The sequence below is a fragment of the Ambystoma mexicanum genome, chromosome 3q (assembly GCF_040938575.1).
Source record: "Ambystoma mexicanum isolate Mex_15411 chromosome 3q, UKY_AmexF1_1, whole genome shotgun sequence".
Classification (NCBI taxonomy): Eukaryota; Metazoa; Chordata; class Amphibia; order Caudata; family Ambystomatidae; genus Ambystoma; species Ambystoma mexicanum.
The window spans coordinates 118,526,253-118,545,577 of NC_090926.1; the positions used below are offsets into that span (position 1 = coordinate 118,526,253).

Below are 19,325 nucleotides of genomic sequence, written 5' to 3' on the forward strand. Positions count from 1 at the left end.
CTTGCGTCCCCCCCTCCGATGCTCTGTGTTGTGTCCTTGCATCGCCCCCACCCCCTTCCAATTCAACTGCTGTGTCCTTGCATCCCCCAATCCCCCCCACACCCCACCGATTCACCTATGTCCTTTCATCCCCCCAGCCCCCTCTGATGCCCCGTGTTGTGTCCTTGCGTCCCCCCACCCCCTCCAATTCACCTGCTCTGTCCTCTCGTCCCCCCTCCGATGCCCTGTGTTGTGTCCTTGCATCCCCCCACCCCCCTCTGATTCACCTGCTGTGTCCTTTCGTCCCCCCACCACCTCCGATGCCCCGTGTTGTGTCCTTGCATCCCCCCACCCCCCTCCAATTCACCTGATGTGTCCTCTCATCCCCCCTCTGATGCCCTGTGTTATGTCCTTGCGTTCCCCCTCCCCCCTCCGATGCCCCGTGTTGTGTCCTTGCTTCCCCCACCCCCTCCGATGCCCTGCTTTGTGTCCTTGCATCCCCCCACCCCCCTCCGATCCACCTGCTGTGTCCTCTGATATGATATGATATGATGATATGATATGGCATTTATAACACGCCTATACACAAGTGTTTCAGGGCGCGACGAGGCAAGAAGGGGAACAAAGGGAGGACGGACATCGATCCTACTATGCCAGGTGTCATTAAGATCGCGCAAGTGCGTAGGAAGGGGGCAGGGACAGTGCAGTACATGGGAATAGATAATAACAATAAGTAAAGTGACGGCCAGCATGTGACAAGTGCATGGGTAAGTGCAGACAGCAGGTGTCAAGAGCTGGTAGGGGGACTGTAGGGATACATAAACAGTCCCCAAGTGCGGATGTTGCCAGGTGGGCAGTGCAGGTGTGACGCTTGTGGTGGAGGGACCTGGGCCTGACATCAGAGGGTGTCCAGGTAGCCAGTGCAGTTCCAGTTACAGCCGGGAGGTCAGCAGAGGAGAGGAGGAGAAAAGGCTGAAGCAAAGAGAAAGGTTTTGAGGTGCTTCCAGAACCGGAGATGGTTCTCCTCCAGTTTAAGGGAGGCAGGAAGGCTGTTTCAGAGGGAGGCACCAGCCGAACTCTCGTCCCCCCACCCTCCTCTGATGCCACGTGTGGTGGCCTTGTGTCCCCCACCCCATCTGATGCTTCCTTTGTGTCCTTGCGTCCCCCATCCCCCTCCGATTCACCTGCTGTGTATTCTCATCCCCTCACCCCCCTCCGATGCCCCGTGTGGTGTCCTTGCGTCCCCCCTTCGATGCCCTTTGTTGCGTTCTTGCATCCCCCACCCCCCTCTGATGCACCGCTTTGCGCTCGCGTCCCCTCACCTACCCTCCAATGACTGAAATTGCCCTCCTCCCTGCACCACGTGTGACCAATAGTCCCCGCAACCTCCCTGCCCTGTGCGTCAAAGTGACCCCCCACCTCCCTACCCCCATGTGACTGAATGTACCCACGTCCCTACCCCCATGGGTCTGAATGTGCCCCCTACTCACCTTCCCTGCCCCGTGTGACTGAAACTTTGTGCTCCCTTACCCCCGCCATTGTTTTCATCTCCTCCCGACCCCTCGCCAGTGTGTCTATGTGCCCCCTTACCTCCCCCAGTGTCCTCATGCCCCCCAAACCCGCCAGTGTGTCTTTGTGCCCCCTTACACTTACCCCACCGCCCTACCCATACCCCACTGCCATTGTCATCATGGCCCTCTTACCTCTGCCAGTGTGTCAATGTGTCCCCTGAACCCATGCCAGTGTGTCCATGCACCCCTTGACCCCCCTGCCAGTGTGTCCATGTCCTCCCACCTACCCCTCCTACCAGTGTGTCCATGTGTACTGGTACCCCCTGACCTCCCACAGTGCGTCCTCGTTCCCCCCTTGCCCCCACCATGTCCAGTCTCACCCCTCACTCCTTGACCACCATGATTATCTCCTGCCCCCTCTCTCCACTTCTTGCCTTACTCCTTGTCCCTCCTGTTCTTCTCCATCTCGCTCCCCTCCTTCCCTTTACTTCCTCCTCTGTCAATTTCTGGCACTACCCCAATTGCCGTTAGGCATAGTAATCCGTAGCCACCTGTCTTTGCAGCCTTCTGACCCCCACCCCCTCCTCATCTTTTTTTTCTCAGCACTTACTTTTATCATTCATCCCTTTGACCATTGATAATAGCTTGTCTGTCTCCCCTTTTCCCTTCTTGTTTTATCCCCCACTCCCTCCCCTGAACAGTCGTCAACCTTTTTTAAACTTGTTTGTCCCTCACCTTACCCCTCCTATTCCTATACCCCCACCTCCCCTACTCCCCCCTCCTCTCGTCACTCTTACACTGCAACAATTGTCGTCAGGCATAGTAATGTTACTGCTAGTTTGGTCTCCCCATCATTGTTCCATGCACTTGTACTATCTGTTATGATTGATAGTTATTTTTCACATTCTGATCTGTTTCAAGGGCTTGTTAGAATGTATTTGTTTTCTCCCATGTTCCCTCCCTCCTTGAAGCACTTTGAAACACATTGTGTATAGGCGCTATACAAATAAACAATCAATCAATCAATCAATAAATCAATAAATTACGTCATTAGAAAGGTCTTCAATGATGATAACACCACTGAGCCCACCATCGATAGAGCACACAGAGCGGCAGGGGGATCCCGTGGTCCATGGTCGGTGTTGACCAAATTTCATTATTATACGAGAAAGCAAAGATTTTGGACATGGCGATAAAGAAGGGTCTGGTAGATTGGGGAGCTTCGCAAATCACCATATTCCAGGACCTATCAGCCATTACTCTAACCACAGAAGGCTCTGTACCCCTTTGACGAAATGGCTCAGCTCCAAGTGAGTACGATAAAACTGGGGGATCCCCTTCTCACTCACCTTCAAGTTTGAAGGATACAAATACCGCCTTATAACAGAGGATGACATCGGCATAGTAATGCAGGGAATAAATGGAGAGGCTGCCCCGGATCCCACCCTTGCTGCTCCGGTGGGGGCACAGAGTAAGACCCCGCAAAGTAAAGGTGCAGTGGATAGATGCCAAGCCAGATGTCTTCACAAATTTAAGAAAATTAATCCCTTCTCCCCCCCACAGTCTTGAGGGGACAAGACGAGCATTGGCTCTGCTTTGGAGAGGATTCTGGAGTACTGCTCGGCCGTGCTACAATAGAATCTGGAGCCAGTGATCATTTCAAACAAGTGCTGAACAAGTACTCAACAGTCTTTGAAATACTGGGAGGCCTCCCCAGCCTCTCACAATGGATCTCTTGTATTGTATTGTATGAGGTATTTATAAAGCGCACAACGACAGTAAGGTATCAAGGCGCTGAGGGTGAGAGGGAGACTAATGAAGGTCAGACTAGGGCCGTGGCTAGGACGGCCATGTAAAGGGACGTGCTCCGGAGGAGCTCCGTCGATCCTGTATTGATCCTGGGGACAAAGTGCACGCACAGATGCCTGCCAGCGCTGTGTGTACTCGCTGAACCTTTGGTGCACATGGGATGCACGGACACAAAGTTATATCCATTTGTATAACTGCGGGCCTGACTTGAAAAATGGAAACAAAATGGCTGCGGGAACAAAGGGATCATCGAGGGACATGGGCGCGCTGCAGCGATAGCTGATGGAAGGATCAGACGGTACCAGTAATGGATTTCAGGAACCTGTTTTAAGCAATAGACCCGCAGGGGCCGTGGTGTGGAGAAGCAGAGGAAATAAGGCGGACAGCCCGGGCCGCGCTTATGCTTTGCGAGCCGAGAGACAAGATCGAGACAGCAAGACGCCCGGAGCCCGAATGCGCATAGATGGTAACTGACGAGACCCGCCGAGCGCACTCGCGGCTGATGCTGGGCCCGCAGTGAAGCCAGACTGAACTTGGAAGGTGCCCATGGAGTAAGGCAGAGACCGGGGTCACGACACCGAGAGTGCACAAGCACGTGGGTGGACACAGCCCACTCTAAGGGTGAGGCGAGCGAACAAGACACACATGGGCATAGCCGCTACGGCCCTATACTGCCCAGAGTGGCCTGGTGCCACGCAGACGTTTGTGCACGGGGAGGTGCAGCTGGTTTACGCCCAGACAACATGGCAGGATGTCTAATAAAGTTGTCAGACCCAGGACCAAACAGCCCACGATAGAGGCCTACACCAAGACGCCCCCAGGTGTGGAGGGAGGCAAAAGCAAGGAGACCCCCACGACAGAGGCGGAGGCACCGGGCACAATCCAGGAGGTGCTAGCAGCAATTGCAGACTTGAAAGTGGCCTGGAAGACTAAACTGGGCCAGGCAATGAACGAACTGAAGGTGGGCCTGGACCTCAAGATTGGTGCGGTCCAAGAGGAAGTGAACCTGCTGAGACTGGACGTGCGGACGATTGCGGAGCGCACCGGGAACTTGGAGAAGGAGATGGCCCCGAATACTGCGGCATGCGCTGCACATGGATCGGAGCTACATGCCCTCGTGCAGCGGGTGGGCAACCTGGAGGACAGAGCAGAGGAGGCGGAAGGGCGGGCCAGACGAAACAACATACGAATTGTCGGCTTGCCGGAAGGAATGGAGGGGCCCAACCCAACAGAATATGTGGAAACCATGCTCCTGCAGGAGATAACTGGCGGGGCGCTGACCCAGGGGTTTGCGGTTGAAAGAGCGCACAGGGCTTTGACAAGAAGACCACCCCCAGAAACCCCCCCGCGACCGCTGATCGCAAAAATTCGGAACTATCGAGACCGGGAGAAGATACTCAAATCTTTTCGGAAGGTAGGAACGATCGAAAGGGGGTCAGCAAAAATCACGGCATATCCGGACTATACGCTGCACGTACAGCGTAGCAGGATGAACTTTGGGTCGGTGAAAAGAAGATTAAAAGAAGCAGGCCATGGTTATATGTTGCTTTACCCAGCCAAGTTGAAAGTGTTCTACAAGAACAAATCCCTGTTCTTTGAGACGCCGAAAGATGCGATGGAATGGTTGGATATGCAGGGCCGCCCTCAAGAACCGGATATCCAGATGGGGGCTGCAGAAGATAAGTAACACGCAGCTGTGTCCTCCTCGGGGACATGGCTGGGACATTGGGACTTGAATATAGAGTTAAATTAAACTTGTGGGGAGTGCCCGGCAAGATAAGCTAGCGGGATCCGCTGGGCGCAACAACCCTACATAGATAAGTGGGAGCACCTAGGAGGCATCCCTTGAACCCATTAGTAGTACACCTAGTTAGGTCACTGTTAGATCGGTGACGCCCTGCGGGGTCCTAGTCCTCGGACGCTAGATAGGACCAGACGTGGGTGGGCCTGAGATCCAGGGATGGAGCTGGGCATTTGTTGGGGTAGGGTAGGGTGTGGGGAGGGGTTGGGTTGTGTGCTGTGGGGTGGAGTTGGGGTACAGGGGGGGGAATTGTTGAGGCTGGGAAGGGTAAGAGTCGGTAAACGGGCCATCACGGGAAGCATCGGAGGGAGGAGTGGATTAGGAGCACACCGATTAGATGGCATTGGGTAATCTTAGAGTGGTGACCTGGAATGTGCGGGGCCTAAACAGTTACTTAAAACGCAACAAAGTGATGCTGTATCTAAAAAGGATGCGTATTGATATAGCCTTGCTACAAGAGACCCACCTCACGAAGGAGAAGCTGGAGGTGGTCAGGAGAAAATGGAGGGGTAGTGTCATGGGGGCCACGTATTCGACATATGCAAGAGGGTTGGTCACATGGGTGGCACCGCACGTGCCGTTTCAGGTGCTCAGTTCGACAATAGACCCAGAGGGCAGAATGGTGGTGGTAACGGGACTCCTGGAGAACAGAGAGGTGCACATCATCAATTTGTACACCCCTAACCATGATACGGCGGCTTACTTTAGGTCCCTATACAGTAAGATTAGCCCCCTGGTGGGTGGCGCGATAGTGTGGGGAGGGGACTTTAATTGTACCCTAAATCCTAGAATAGACAGGTCAGATGACAAATCAGGGAAGCTAGCGCCAGCGGCTAAAGCGCTGGGGACAATGTTGGAAGACCTAGGCCTAGTGGATGTTTGGAGGAAGCTGCATCCATTGGATAGACAATACTCGCACTACGCAGCACCACATGACTTGCACACGAGGCTAGACTATGTGTTTGCAGCTTCCGAGATATTGGGAGAAATGATGGGAGCGGAATATAAGGCACGGGTAGTATCCGATCATTCGCCTTTGGTTATAGAGTGGCGATATCAACCCCCCAGGGCGCGCATCCCGACATGGAGACTCAGAACTGAGGCGTTACAAGATGCAGGGTTTCGAGAGGACCTGAGGGAGGCCATCGAGGAATATTTTGAAACTAACACGGGCAGTGTACGCTCTGTGGCTACAGTATGGGAGGCATTTAAGGTGGTGGTGCGGGGGGTCGCGATATCGAAATCTAAAGGGCTCCAAGGGGGCATTGAACGGGAACTTCAGGAATCAGAAAGAGAGCTGCCGGGTCTTATGCAAAATGAGGAGACAACCCGGGAGAACAGTGCCAAGATAAAAGACTTACAGTTAACCTGCAGTGGACTCTGGGATAGATTATGCAAATTAAATTACAAGAAATACACGGAGAGACTACATGCAGGGGGGGATAAGCCGGGTAGATTGCTGGCCTGGCTGTATACGAGCGAGACCCCCCGCTCAGTGATTAGAGAGATCAGGGATGCGGAAGGCCGAACCCGTAACACCCAGGAGGGGGTAAATGAGGAGTTCCTCAAGTATTATAGACAACTATATGAGGACACAGGGGAGGATACGAACCAAGACATACTGGGAACAATAGAGGATATAGGGCTGCCCACCCTGGATGACCTAGAACGTGCGGATCTGGATGCCCCTGTTACCTCGGACGAACTGGAAGTGGTGATCCAACATCTGCCCACATGTAAGGCACCTGGGTCAGATGGGTTGCCTAACGGGTTTTACAAGACATACAAGCAGGAGCTACTCCAGCCATTGCTTGACATGTTTAATGAAGCCTACGAGCGAGGGGAACTGCCACCGTCCCTCTGCGAGGCAGTGATCATCCCACTTCTGAAACCAGGCAAGCCAGCCATGGAGTGCGGGTCCTATAGACCCTTGTCCATGCTCAATCAGGACAGTAAAATACTCACGGCAGTATTAGCCAATAGGCTAAAGAGGGTGATTGGTAAGTTGATACACCCAGATCAGACGGGCTATGTCCCTGTAGGAATATCACAGACAACCACAGGAGGCTGCACCATATCATTGATTACACCGGGGAGGACACGGGTGATTTGGCTATCATGTCGCTAGACGCGGTCAAAGCCTTTGACTCAGTGCGGTGGCCATGGTTGAAAGCGACCCTGAAAGGATACGGAATGGGCCTTGGATACATCAGGTGGGTTCAGATGTTATATAGCACCCCAGTAGCAGACAAATGGCAACTCAGCAGAGGGACCAGACAGGGATGCCCCTGGTCACCCATGTTATACATACTGGCACTAGAGCCGCTGGCAATATGCCTGCGACAACAATACGAGGAGGTGGGGATTCGTACGATAAGTGGCATGCAACTGATATCGCTGTATGCAGATGACATGCTCCTCTATTTGCGCTACCCGGAGGAAAACCTGCAATATGTATTGGAGGTGATGGATCGTTATGCCACCCTCTCGGGCATATCGGTGAACCCCGGGAAGTCTAGTTTGTTCCCCTTGGGAAGGTATAAGAGTGTCCCGTTGGAGAGGCTGCCTATCCTGCGAATACCCTAGCAACCTGAGAAATTTAGGTGTCTGGGAGTAAACATTTATCACAGGACGGAAACAGAGCACAAACAAAATACAGAGAAAGCGATCGAGGGAGTTAAGAATAGTATGGTGTTCTGGTCTAGATTACCCCTATCTATGATGGGGAGAGCAGCTATGCTCAAAATGGTGGTTTTGCCTGGACTCTTACATTTCTTTGTAAATGTCCCGTATTTGATTCCCAGAAGTTTTTTCAAGAGACTTCATGGTATGTGCAGAAGCTTCATAAGGGGTAACTCCAGGAACAGAGTAGCCCTGTGGAAACTACAGAACTCGTGGGGCATAAACTTGCCGAACTTTGAGCTTTATTATCTGGCGGGGCAGCTGTTGTTTGTGGCCAGGTGGTTGTCATCAGAGGACTCGGCAGAAGCTAGACTTTTGCAGGGCGACTTGGCTCCATACTTTCTGAGAGAGACGGTGTGGCTACAAAAGAGTAAACTGGTGGGAAGAGGGAGACTATTGGAGCTGGGTTGGGAGGTCTGGCGCAGGATGTGGAGAACGGTGGGTGATCCGGATCCGCTCTCCCAGCAGGTTCCGCTGGTGGCGCTGTGTGGAAACGACTCCCAATTGCTTGAGGTAGTCCGTAGATACTGGGAACCGAGTCTGGGGGCTCCAAGAGCGAGATGCGCTGATGCATTCTGGAGGGTTTGAAGACGCTGTTCTTCCATCTGTCTACATGATGTAGGATGTGAGATTATTTCTTCTAACTGAAGATGGAGTTTGGTTGTGTGTTAAGTGTAAAGGAAGAGGGCTTACTGGAGGGGGCTTAGAAGTGATATTGAGGTATAAAAAAAGCCCAAGGGTGGGGTTGCATTTGGTGGTCTTGCGATTAGAAAAGACCTATTGTGGCGGGCCTCCTTAACACTCTCATGGTTCGGGCAAATGGTGACAGTAAAGATGAAAGTCCGTCCCTGGTTGCTTTACTTGTTTACTGCTCTTCCAACCTCTCTCCTGCAATCCTTCTTTGCCAAACTAAAACTCATTGTAAATAAATGTATATGAAAAGGGAAGAAGCCTAGAATTAAATTGGCTACTTTAACCCTTCCTAGAGACTTTGGCAGATTCGGCCTCCCTGACTTTTGGCTGTATTACAAATCAGCCAAATTACGCGTCATGTTGGAACATCTTAGAGATTACTTAGGTACTTACTGGACTTAAATCGCGGACCTATACACCCACCCAAAGAAAGTCAGAGACCTGTTGTGGTCCCCAATAAAAGCCATTCCTGACAAGGTTAGGAGACATCCAACTCTTGCAGTCATGTGGAGTCTGTGGAAAAAGGGTACATTTAATAACCTCCTATCAGCCTGGCCTTCTCCACTAAGTTCTGTGTTGGTGGCCCTGTTAGATATTGGTGGTCTGGGATTTCGCCACTCAAAAAGATGGTCCGACATGGGGCTAGAAAGCACTGGGCAACTGTTCACAGAGGATCATTTAATTGAATATTATTCCTTGACAGAGACCCTGTGAGCTGAATCACTGAGTGTATTTGAGTACTTGCGCCTGAAAGGGATTATGTCCGACCCAAGATGGTACTCCAAGATTTCACAACCTCTTACACCTTTTGAGAGAGTTATTAATAAAGCCACCTCGAGAAAGGGATTACTTTCTAAACTATACAAAGTGATGGTCACGACATAGCTAGAGGGGAGACAGGTCTTTAAACATTATTGGGTTGAACAAATAGGGCGGGAAATATCATAAGAGACCTGGGGTTCAATTTATAAGCTAATGTCCACTGGTAATCATTATACATCTGCAATGGGGCACAACTTCAAAGTATTGCATTGCTGGCATCTGCCACCACTGAGACTTTCCAAGATGTTTGGGGGTTCTTCCCCCCTCTGTCCCAGACAATGTGGTCAGGTTGGTTCTTGGTATCACATGTGGTGGTCATGCCCAAAGATAAAAGTCTACTGGTCCGAAGTCCTTAGTTGAATAAAAGATACAGTTGGAGTATCCCCAACCTGGCACCCTTACAAGTATTGTTGGGTGTCCCGGATGAAGAGAGTAACGAACCCAGATTCCCAAAAATTAGTGAAGCAATTCTGAGAGTAGGGAGTGTCGCCATAGCCGATATGTTCAAGGAAGTTTGGTGATGTTTGTGCTTGAACTCGGAAGTTTGTATCTCCGTAAGAAATGTTAATAAACATTAAAGTTAAAAAAATGTAGGGCAATCTGGTGAATAACAGGCAGTAATTCATGTACTCACACCAAAGTGTGATCATACAAGGGTTTTATACCTCGATATGCATCATCTATGATGTCATCCTAAGTGGCAAACTAAAACCTATCAAAGGGAAGGATTGGTTAAAGAAACATATCTACCTAAAGTATGTATAAGTGTTAATGACTTCATTGCCTGCCCCTTATCTGGTGGGCACGCCTTGAACCACCTCTGAGTATGTATAATACTGATTATAGAGGAAAAATGGCAGCGGGTTGGTCTCAGCAACATTTTATAGCATGTTGATACATAGACCTTCTGATTGGTTATCCAGCTTTGCCAACCTTGGACTTTTGGCTCGTTAGCAGCACATAAGCAAAACGAAGCTCAGGTGCCGTAAACAACATCTGACTACTCCCCACTTTCTCAATTAGTCCATTGTCTCTCATCAGTCAGGACCCAAGCCAAGGATTCTCCTTTGTATTTCACCTCGAAGCCTGTTCTCTGTTCTGGGACATTTAAGGGAGTGCAGGCACACCATTATCTTCATTTTGGCTTAATGAATAGCCCTTATTTTCAACATCTGAATCATGTGTAAGGAGACCACTCATTTTTCCATCTCGACCTTTTATTTTCTGCGATTGGGTTCAATTGAGCTGGGTGGCATTACCCTTTTTGGTCTCTGGAGGCTTGTTCACTCCATTTTACATAGGTTTTTTGCATCTTTAATTGTCTAATACTTGACTCTTGCAGATCTTTTTTTCCTTTTATTAATCTAAGAGAAATATGTCTTATCCTTTTTACTCCCCTTGTGCCTTGCAATTATTCCTTGAAGTAGCACCCTTGATCCGAGGCCAATAGACTCCTCTTTATTCCTCACACAAAGCGGTTTTCCAGCGTCACCTGCCTATGCAGCCATGGTCTGTCTCTGAGGTAGCTTGATTGATTTTAATATGAGTCTGGCGTCCATCTTTCCATCATGGCTGCTTTAGCCATGTTTATGTTTTCCTCTGCCGCAAGCTTCTATATGTCTCATCTACCGTGCGATTCTGCAAATATACACTTATTTGTCGTTAGGAATTAGTGACAAGGCGCGCACTCTGTTGCCAGTCAAGTTTTCCTGCATTGACTTCTCCTTCAAATGCACGTTTTCATGACTCCATCAATCTTCAGGGAGGCTGTGTTTCTTTACCTTTTCAGGCGTGTCTTCATTTCCTTTTCAGGTGTAGCAGGTTAATTGACTATAGTGTCTCTAGGGATTCTGGTACTTGTATTTTTCGCACTTAATTTCTCTTGCAGGTGACTGGAAACAACTCCCTCCATAGCACAGATCTTACCCTCGATAGGGGGAGGGGGAAAGCCATGTTTGTGGCTCTCCATTGTAAGGCATGATGGCCCTGGTGCTGGTGGGGTAAGACTTGTGCTTTGGAGGGAGTTGTTTCCCAGTCACCTTCAATTGAAAAAAGTGTGAGAATACAAGTACCAGAATCCTTAGAGACATCAATGTGAATTAACCTGAAATGCCTGAAAAGGAAATGTAACTAGACACACCTGAAAAGGAAAAGAAACTCAGCCTCCCTGATGATTGATGGAGTCAAGAAAACGTTTGGAGGAGAAGACAATTTGTTGCTACAGCAGGAAAACTTGACCGGGAACCAGAGTGCACGCCTTGCCATCATTCTTAACACTATACACTTATTAGTCAGAAGGTTACTTTATCTTCTTTGAATATACAATGTCTTCATATTTGATTACATGTTTCTCTTGTTACTTCAGTTACATCTTTAGTCTTTGAGTATTTTCATATCGTTTCTATGGGTCTCAGTATCTTTTCCTCTATGACATCACTTTGCTCTTGTCAGATTTCACGTATAGCTCTATGATGTCCAATGGTGTGTGCAGACTTCCTTCCACCTTCTCAGTGCAAGGGTACATTCGATACAGTTGTCTGAGTGCATATTGTCTCTCATACACTAGATGCAGTATTGAGATGATACCTGGTATTCCATATAGGGCTCGCCTCCTACTGTTCCAGTACGACGGAGGTGAAGGTGTGGAAGCTAGGGATGACATGTCCACCTGCTCCTCTACATTCGAGTCCTCAACCACCTCCTCTTCTTCAATTTTCTTCATCCTCTCTTCACATCTAGGTTTCTTTGGGACCCATATTTTCGTCACCCCCCTCAGGCCATCTGCATTCTTTATGTGCTCATCCACCCTCCATGTCTTGTGACATCATTGTCCAGTTGGTTGACAGAATAACCAACGTCCTACATATTTCTTGTGATCCTTAGGGTAGTAGAACTTTATTCCTGGGGGTGCCAGTGGACTTTTATTTATGTTCTCACATTTGGTATCTTCAGTCTGTGGTGCATGATCTCCATTCATGTCAGTCATTATCTTCATCCCAATAGCTTTCTTGGCGGTTTTCTGGCATTGTACCAAAATTACCCTTATGAGACAGAATCCTAGAAATACCAACACAAGTATTGCTGTAAGTAATTTGAAGGCATTTTCCAGCCAGGTTGGATTACACGAAAACAGATACGAAAACCAGTCATCTCCTGCTGTCTCATCAACTGCATCCTTCAACTTCGAATGCAGAGTCATCAGCATAGTTATTGCTTCTGTCAGGGTTCCACTTTCTCCATCCTGGGAAGGTATGAATGTGCAGCAAAAAGGCCCGACCTTGGTGAACACACCTCCTTCCATTGCTGTATTTAAGTCCAGGACATACCTGTTATGGTGGGTCATAAGCCCAATGGCCCTCAGTTGTTCTATGATTACATTAAATCCTTTTATTGTTGCATTGATCGTTTGCAGCAGCTCCTATCTGGTGATCTGCAGCCATTTGGCATTCACTGCAGTCTGGAGTCCTGGCGTAAAAATAGATGTCTTTATCATTAACATCTTGCTGCTTAATTTATGCTCATCTGGTATGTCATTATAGGCTTCTATTGACTTTGATGAGAAATACTTCTCCCTCTTCAGTCGGCGGAGGTTGAGCGACCTCTTCATTCTCTGGTGTTCATCCATTTTTGGAAATTCGTAAATATGGAGGTCACTTTGAGGAATCACTAATGCAGGAACGTGTATGACCACGAGGGAGCATACTGCTCCCGAATTTTTAGGCAGCTGCATGTAAGCTCTGGATCCATAGGCCCAATATCGATCCATCAGCACAGCAGCTCCTCCATTGATTCCTGGCACTTCGAGCACCTTGTCATGGTATCAAGAGAGAAACAGACTCAAAAGCATTTGTTTTAAAACCTTTATTTACTAAGGTTCCTGGGTTTGTAGAATGCCTGACTGGCCCTAACTCTAAAGGGAAAGTTCCCTTAACTAATGTTTCTAATGGACATTGTTGTCTAATAGTCAAAAATAAAAATTCATCTGTATCTAAACCTATGCTTGCCCTCGCGCGGTACAAAAATGTGATAGGAAGTCTTTTCAAAAGGGAACAATTGTAGTTTAACAAAAAAAAGGGCAAAATCAGAGTTGGTTCTTGCTAGTCTGCTCACCAGGTACAATTTGGTCAATGTCACAAAGATGATTCATCAGTAGGCTCTCAGGGTTTCCTTCCCCAAGCTCAGGCCTCTTCCAGCTTTCAAAAACACAAATATAGAACAGTTCCTTTTTGCTTTCACAGGGCGCTTTTCCTAAATCTTAGGCCCTTCTAGTTCCAAATATCAATTCAGCTGGTCAGGATATGCCTGTACTTTACATATAGTCTCTCTTTCACATCACTTTGTCATGGGGTAGAATCAGAGACTTTCGAAAAGGCCAGGCTCTTTTCTTTTCCTCAGTGCGACCTCTTTGACCCTTTTGCCCCTCTCTTGATTTCTTGCTTCTTACACTTTTTATCTTCCGGTGCTTCCTGTACCACTTTCAGGCCTCTCTTTCTTTTTGCTGTGCGCCCCTGGACGGTCTTTTTTAATCCTCCTCCTGATCGTGCCTCTTGCATGCTTCCCCACAGGCTTCTGGACCCCTTTTCCACTTTCTTATGCTTTCATGCCTCTTGCACCTTTTCCTTGGGCTTCTTGCCCCTCTTTACACTTTCGTGCCTCTTGCATCTTCTCCCTTTCCCACTTTTGTGCCTCTCGCACCTTTTTTCCGTGGGCTTCTGGCCCCTTTTACACTTATCTCTTCAATGTTTGCTTTTATTTCACCTATTACATCACACACACATGTCTCTCCAGTTTCGGGCTAACACTGTTACTTTCAAATCTTTGAAGTCTTCCCTTTAACTTCACTCGAATACTTTAACAAATGTGGTCCTCTTTCTGAAGTGTTTAACATGCCACTTTGTATTGCGCTCTTCACCACCTGGCTCTGCATTGCTTTCAGACTCACTGGGCTGACTTACGCTCTTCGGCTTCTCAACAGTTCTTCGTTCTGAGGTCAGGGTCTCACTGCTTGCCCCTCAGACACTGCTGGGCTGTCTCACCAGCCCAGGGGAACAAGCACTTGCAACCACAGTTGCTACAGGTGACCATCACGCCCCTCAGCTCCCATCTGCAGACTCTTCCTGGCTCCCTGGAGACACGGCTCCCTCGCCATGCTTCTGCACTTGCAAAATGCAGCTCATCAGCGTATCCCAGTCTCTGGCCTCTGTTCCTGGGCAGCTTTGGCTTCTCGGATCTGCTCCCAACCTGCTCTTCTGCTTGCTCTCCTACTTGCTCATCATTTTTTGTGAGACCACCTCTTTTATAGCAAAAAGACCAGTCAAGTGGAGTCAGGTGTGAATAGTTACTAGTGAAATCCTGACCCTGCCTGACTTTATTAGTTGAACAGTTTGGATTATTTCTAGGGTAGATTGCCCTTATTTTCCCCAATGTATTCCTATGGGTAATCTTTACTGATCTTAGTTGCCTCTTCCTCGTCTGAGTATTTGTTGGAAATGGGTAGGGGGATTGCGGTTAGATTGGATTCGACATTGACAGGCTATAAAAGGTGATGTGGAATGAATACGGGAAGATCCCTTGGCCCTAATCTGGTAGACAAAAGGTGAACACTTTTGTATTAAAGTATTCACTATGTTAATTGCCCGGATAGGCAAGTACGGGTCGGTATAACCTTTCCTATGATCTGAATGGGGCAAAGACAAAGAAACATTAAATTGAAAAATAGAGAAATATCACAGGGAATGGCGATGGTAAAAAAGGAAACTTCATTTTCCAGGAAGATTTGGATAAAGTGCAAAATATTTTATGGACCACCAGTCCATATGGCCTGGCCCTATTAAAAGGAGTAGGAGCAGTTTAAATCACGCTTAAACCAGGAGCAATTTTGACATGAGCAAAACAATATCCCTTGTCCTGACAAGCGGATGAAGGTATATTCAAGGCCATTTCTGCTTTAATGAAGCAATCCGGATTCTGATTTTGTCTCTTTCCTGGGTTAGGGATAATGGGGTCTGCCTAACCGACAAAGGCTTCTGGGATTTCTCCACCTATTATCCCATTGGATTATCGCGTCTTGCCTGGGGCAACCCCATGAATACAACCCTCCCCTGCCCCCCTGAAGAGAGGGCTCTTGGGGTTTACATGGGAGAAGACCCCTATGTTTCTCACAGCCCACTTACATCCTTTATTCTCTCCAACCAGTACCAGGCCTTCATTCTTGAAACATGCTGTCACATTTTTCGGTGGTATTATAGATACTGGTCCTGCTTCATTGTCAACCCATGTTAATAGCTTAGAGTACTTGGCCCATGACTCTAAGCACATGTCATTCACTATTTGTACCATGCCAATGGTTCCTCCTTCAATAAGTGTACAGGTCAAGATAACATTCCTTCTTCCCATCCTCTGCTGGTAGCAACTCATCCATACACCAATAGCTGAGGTCTCTCCCAGCATCCTGGTAATCCTGATCTTGCCACTATGTCTGAACATTCCATCCTCCTCATTTTGACAACTTTTATTCGTTCTCCAATCTGGGATGGATGCATTTGTTTTTTGTTTGTCAAAACCATCCTTTTCTCCATCCTTTGTGTTTTCACATAAGTATCTTCATTTGGAAATGTTCCCCTTGATTGCCATCATAAGGTTGCCCATTTTCCTTAGAATTGTCCTATGGTAATGCACACTGCCAGATGAATCAGGCACTTCGCATCATGTGCAGACATCTCCCACCTCCTTCATGTGCTTGTGCATTTGTTAGGGATTATAAAGGATGTTTCATTGTCCCACACAGTATCTGCATTGTTAATCATTATGCGTCTAAATGCCATAATAATAAGGAAGAAAAGACAAATCATAAGACAAAATGAAATCACAATTACCATTCCAGAAATCCTTATCGACTTTCTTGATGTTAGTGAGTCTCTCATATTTTGGAACCTTCCCATTTTGTGTAATTCACTATGTCATTGAGTTATCTTCTGTAACTCACACTTCTATATCAAGAACTTGCAAAATAATTGCCACAATGATTCTGAAAATAATGTGATTGTTTTTAGGATTGCTCAAACATCTTATGATGCCAACATGTCGTCTTATCAGAGCTGGACAATACTGCAATATGTAGGTGAAAACAGCATGCAAGAATGTGTGTAATGTTATTTTGATGGGTAGCATAGAATATTCAGTGTATTCCTGGTCCTTTGGCGGCTCTGGTGCATCAACACATTGTTCCTTGTACTGATTATAAATGTCCAAGGATAACTGCACGTTAATTCATTCTTTATTAGATTCAAGAAATGACGAACTTCATTTCAATGGTATTTTTATTATTCCATAAACTCTTTTTCTTTGCTCTTGGTTTGCTGATCTTGTCGGCATACACAGAACTTCTTCTCTTGCTTCACTGTTAGTAGATGCAGGAAGGGTCAAGGATTTTCCCTTGCATGGTTTGATGTCATGCAGATGCAGCTAGGCTCTCCTTCCTTGCAGTTTAACAGCTGTGGGAGTAACTGCTTCCACCAGGTGAGGTCCAAGTGTGGACACAATTTTGTATCAGCACCTAGTCCCCTTGATATAAGCTGGGTTGTTTCAAAAGGCTGTCTGGATCCGTTGGCTGGCTTTCCTCTTCAATTATCTTTGACCCCTCCCTCTGGTTCTTGATCTGTTTAGAAATAAAAGAGACACTTGCGGTCATAGTTGCCAATTAATTATGCATCTCATCACCTAATGTCTTTGCCACATTGTGGGCATAAGTTTCTATCTACCCCAGTTGAAGGAGCAAGGGGTGTTCTCAATCGGTGTCCAGTCACCAACTCATGAGGAGTTAGGTGGTGATCTGAGCCAGGCTGATTTCGCAGTGCATATAGCGCAAGGGGCAAGCAGTGTAACCACCCCTTCTTCAAAGTTATCTTAATCCTTTTTATCCTCTCTTTAAGGAGTCTGTTTAGTCTCTCACAAACTCCAATCACCTGTGGGTGATAGGCAGAAGAGAACTTGTGTTTTATACCAAATAAAAGAGTTACTTGGTCAAACAGTTAATTTACAAAATCCGGTTAATTGTCAGACCACAGCACCTCGCACACACCCCATCCTAGGAACACATCACATATAAAAAAAACTAACTTGGTGGCGCATGGCATCAGAGTGTGTACAAGAACCTGCCTCGATCGATCTAGAAAAGGGACATACCACTACCAGCATGTAACTAAAACCGTTGCATGTCTGCAACATGTCCACATAATCTATTTATAGATGCTGAAATGGGCCATTGGGTCTAGGGATTGCTCCTCACACTGTTCGTAAAGTGTGACCTGCAGTACATTTCTGGCACATGATGCAATTCACAATAAACTGTGCCACATGTTCTAACAAATTTGGTGAAAACCAATCTTCTGCAACTGTAGCAGCAAGACTCTCTCAAGTCGTATGTGCGGGGTAGTTAAGTTGCTCAAGCGCTACCCTCAATAATGCTAGAGGCATAACTGGCTTTCCAGTGCTAACCTGCCTCCAGATTGCTTCAGTGGGGGATAAATAGCACCCCTGTTTTCTCCATAAATCTTGCTCCTTCTGTGTGGCACAACCTTGTATTTCAATTAACTGAACACTAGACAGCATGTTAAAGCCCTTCTTTACGTTCATGCATCGTCCTGTCATTTGCTTAACACTTCTTACTGCAAAATCAGAAACATTTGGGAAATATACTGCCTTTTTGACTTCTAAGTATGTGCAACTTCATTTCTGTGAGAAGTTACATCTGTCCTTTTAGTATGCACTGCATATTTTATGACTGCGATAGTCAATGGGAGTCTTAATGCCTCAATTATCTTATCCAATAGTCCTGCATGTTGCACTGGAATGCCTTATGTGCGAAAGAAGCCCCCCCTTTTCTAGCGCGACAAACCTGCGTGCACAGTTGGCATCACATAAGTGGAGTTAGAGTTCACTGGCACTTCTGCATCCTCATATCTTTGGAGTGCTTTGATAAGCGCCACTAATTATGCAGCCTGTGCACGGGGAATGTCATTGTTAACTTCAGTATACGCTGTGCAGTAATGTACATAATCATCCTCCCCTACTGGTTCCGCTATGAATGTTGCTGGATTCACTATTCTGCATCTAACAATTTTGATCACAGGGTTCGAGATAATTACCTCATACCCTGATGCTCTTTGTGTGATCAATGTACTTTTGAGTTTCTCTAGAATGGCAAATAATGCGTGCTCAACAAATAATGTTACTGAACACCTCATGGTAATACTTGCAGCCTTTTCAATTGCAAATGCAGAAACAGCTAAAGCTGTAATAAGCCAATGGTTTGTGTCCATGTCCTAATGTTGTTTTCTATGTGAGAACTGCTGCCATGACTTCTCCATTTGAATGAGAAAATAAGTAAAATTCTGGAATTTCTGGCACAGGGGCTGTACTAATTGCCTTTTCTAACTCCTCAAATCCTTCAGTCATTTCATCTGTCATGTTATTTTACTTTTGTCTACCTGTGCTTCTTTAAGTCCTATTAAAGGTGGTTGAATATTTGTGCTATCATGGAAAACCCAGGCCCTACAATAGTTACATGCCTAAAAAACGGTTTCATTTCCTCAATTTTTTATGTTCAGAACTCGTTATAGTTGCTTTTCCTCTTTCCGGTGTCACTCCTCTACCCCCCTAGAGAGATTAGCTGTTCTATGTACAAGACCTCTTCCTGACAATATTGGAACTTTTCTTTGTCTACCTTGTATCCTTTCTCTGCTAATATGGTAATGAGTTGCTCTGAGTCTTTCCTGCACCTTTCCTCTATGTAACTGCACATCAAATGTCATTTACATACTGAATGATTGCACTCTCGAGCTGTACATTACCCGGGTCCATCTGAAGGACCCTGTTAAAGATTGATGGAAACTCACAGCACTCTTGGGGCAAACAGTTATGTTTCAGGTGGATATTTCAATAAAAAAGGAAGTCGAATCTTGTGAGTCCTTATGGAGGGAAATTGAGAAGAACGCATTTCTTAGATCTATAACTTTAAAATATTTAGC

General features: G+C 47.0%; 1 protein-coding gene across 3 annotated transcripts in view; it reads right to left on the reverse strand.

Moving 5' to 3' along the window:
* The window catches only part of LOC138582199 (uncharacterized), a 317,260-nt gene that overhangs the window by 167,080 nt on the left and 130,855 nt on the right, over positions 1–19,325 (reverse strand). Inside the window, exon 3 of one of the 3 annotated variants that reach the window (XR_011304972.1) lies at positions 16,072–16,954. The exons of the other annotated variants lie outside the window; for them this stretch is intronic. The gene's annotated coding sequence lies outside the window, so the exon portion shown is untranslated. Of the gene's footprint in view, positions 1–16,071; positions 16,955–19,325 lie in introns of those variants that run through there. 3 annotated transcript variants of the gene reach the window in all.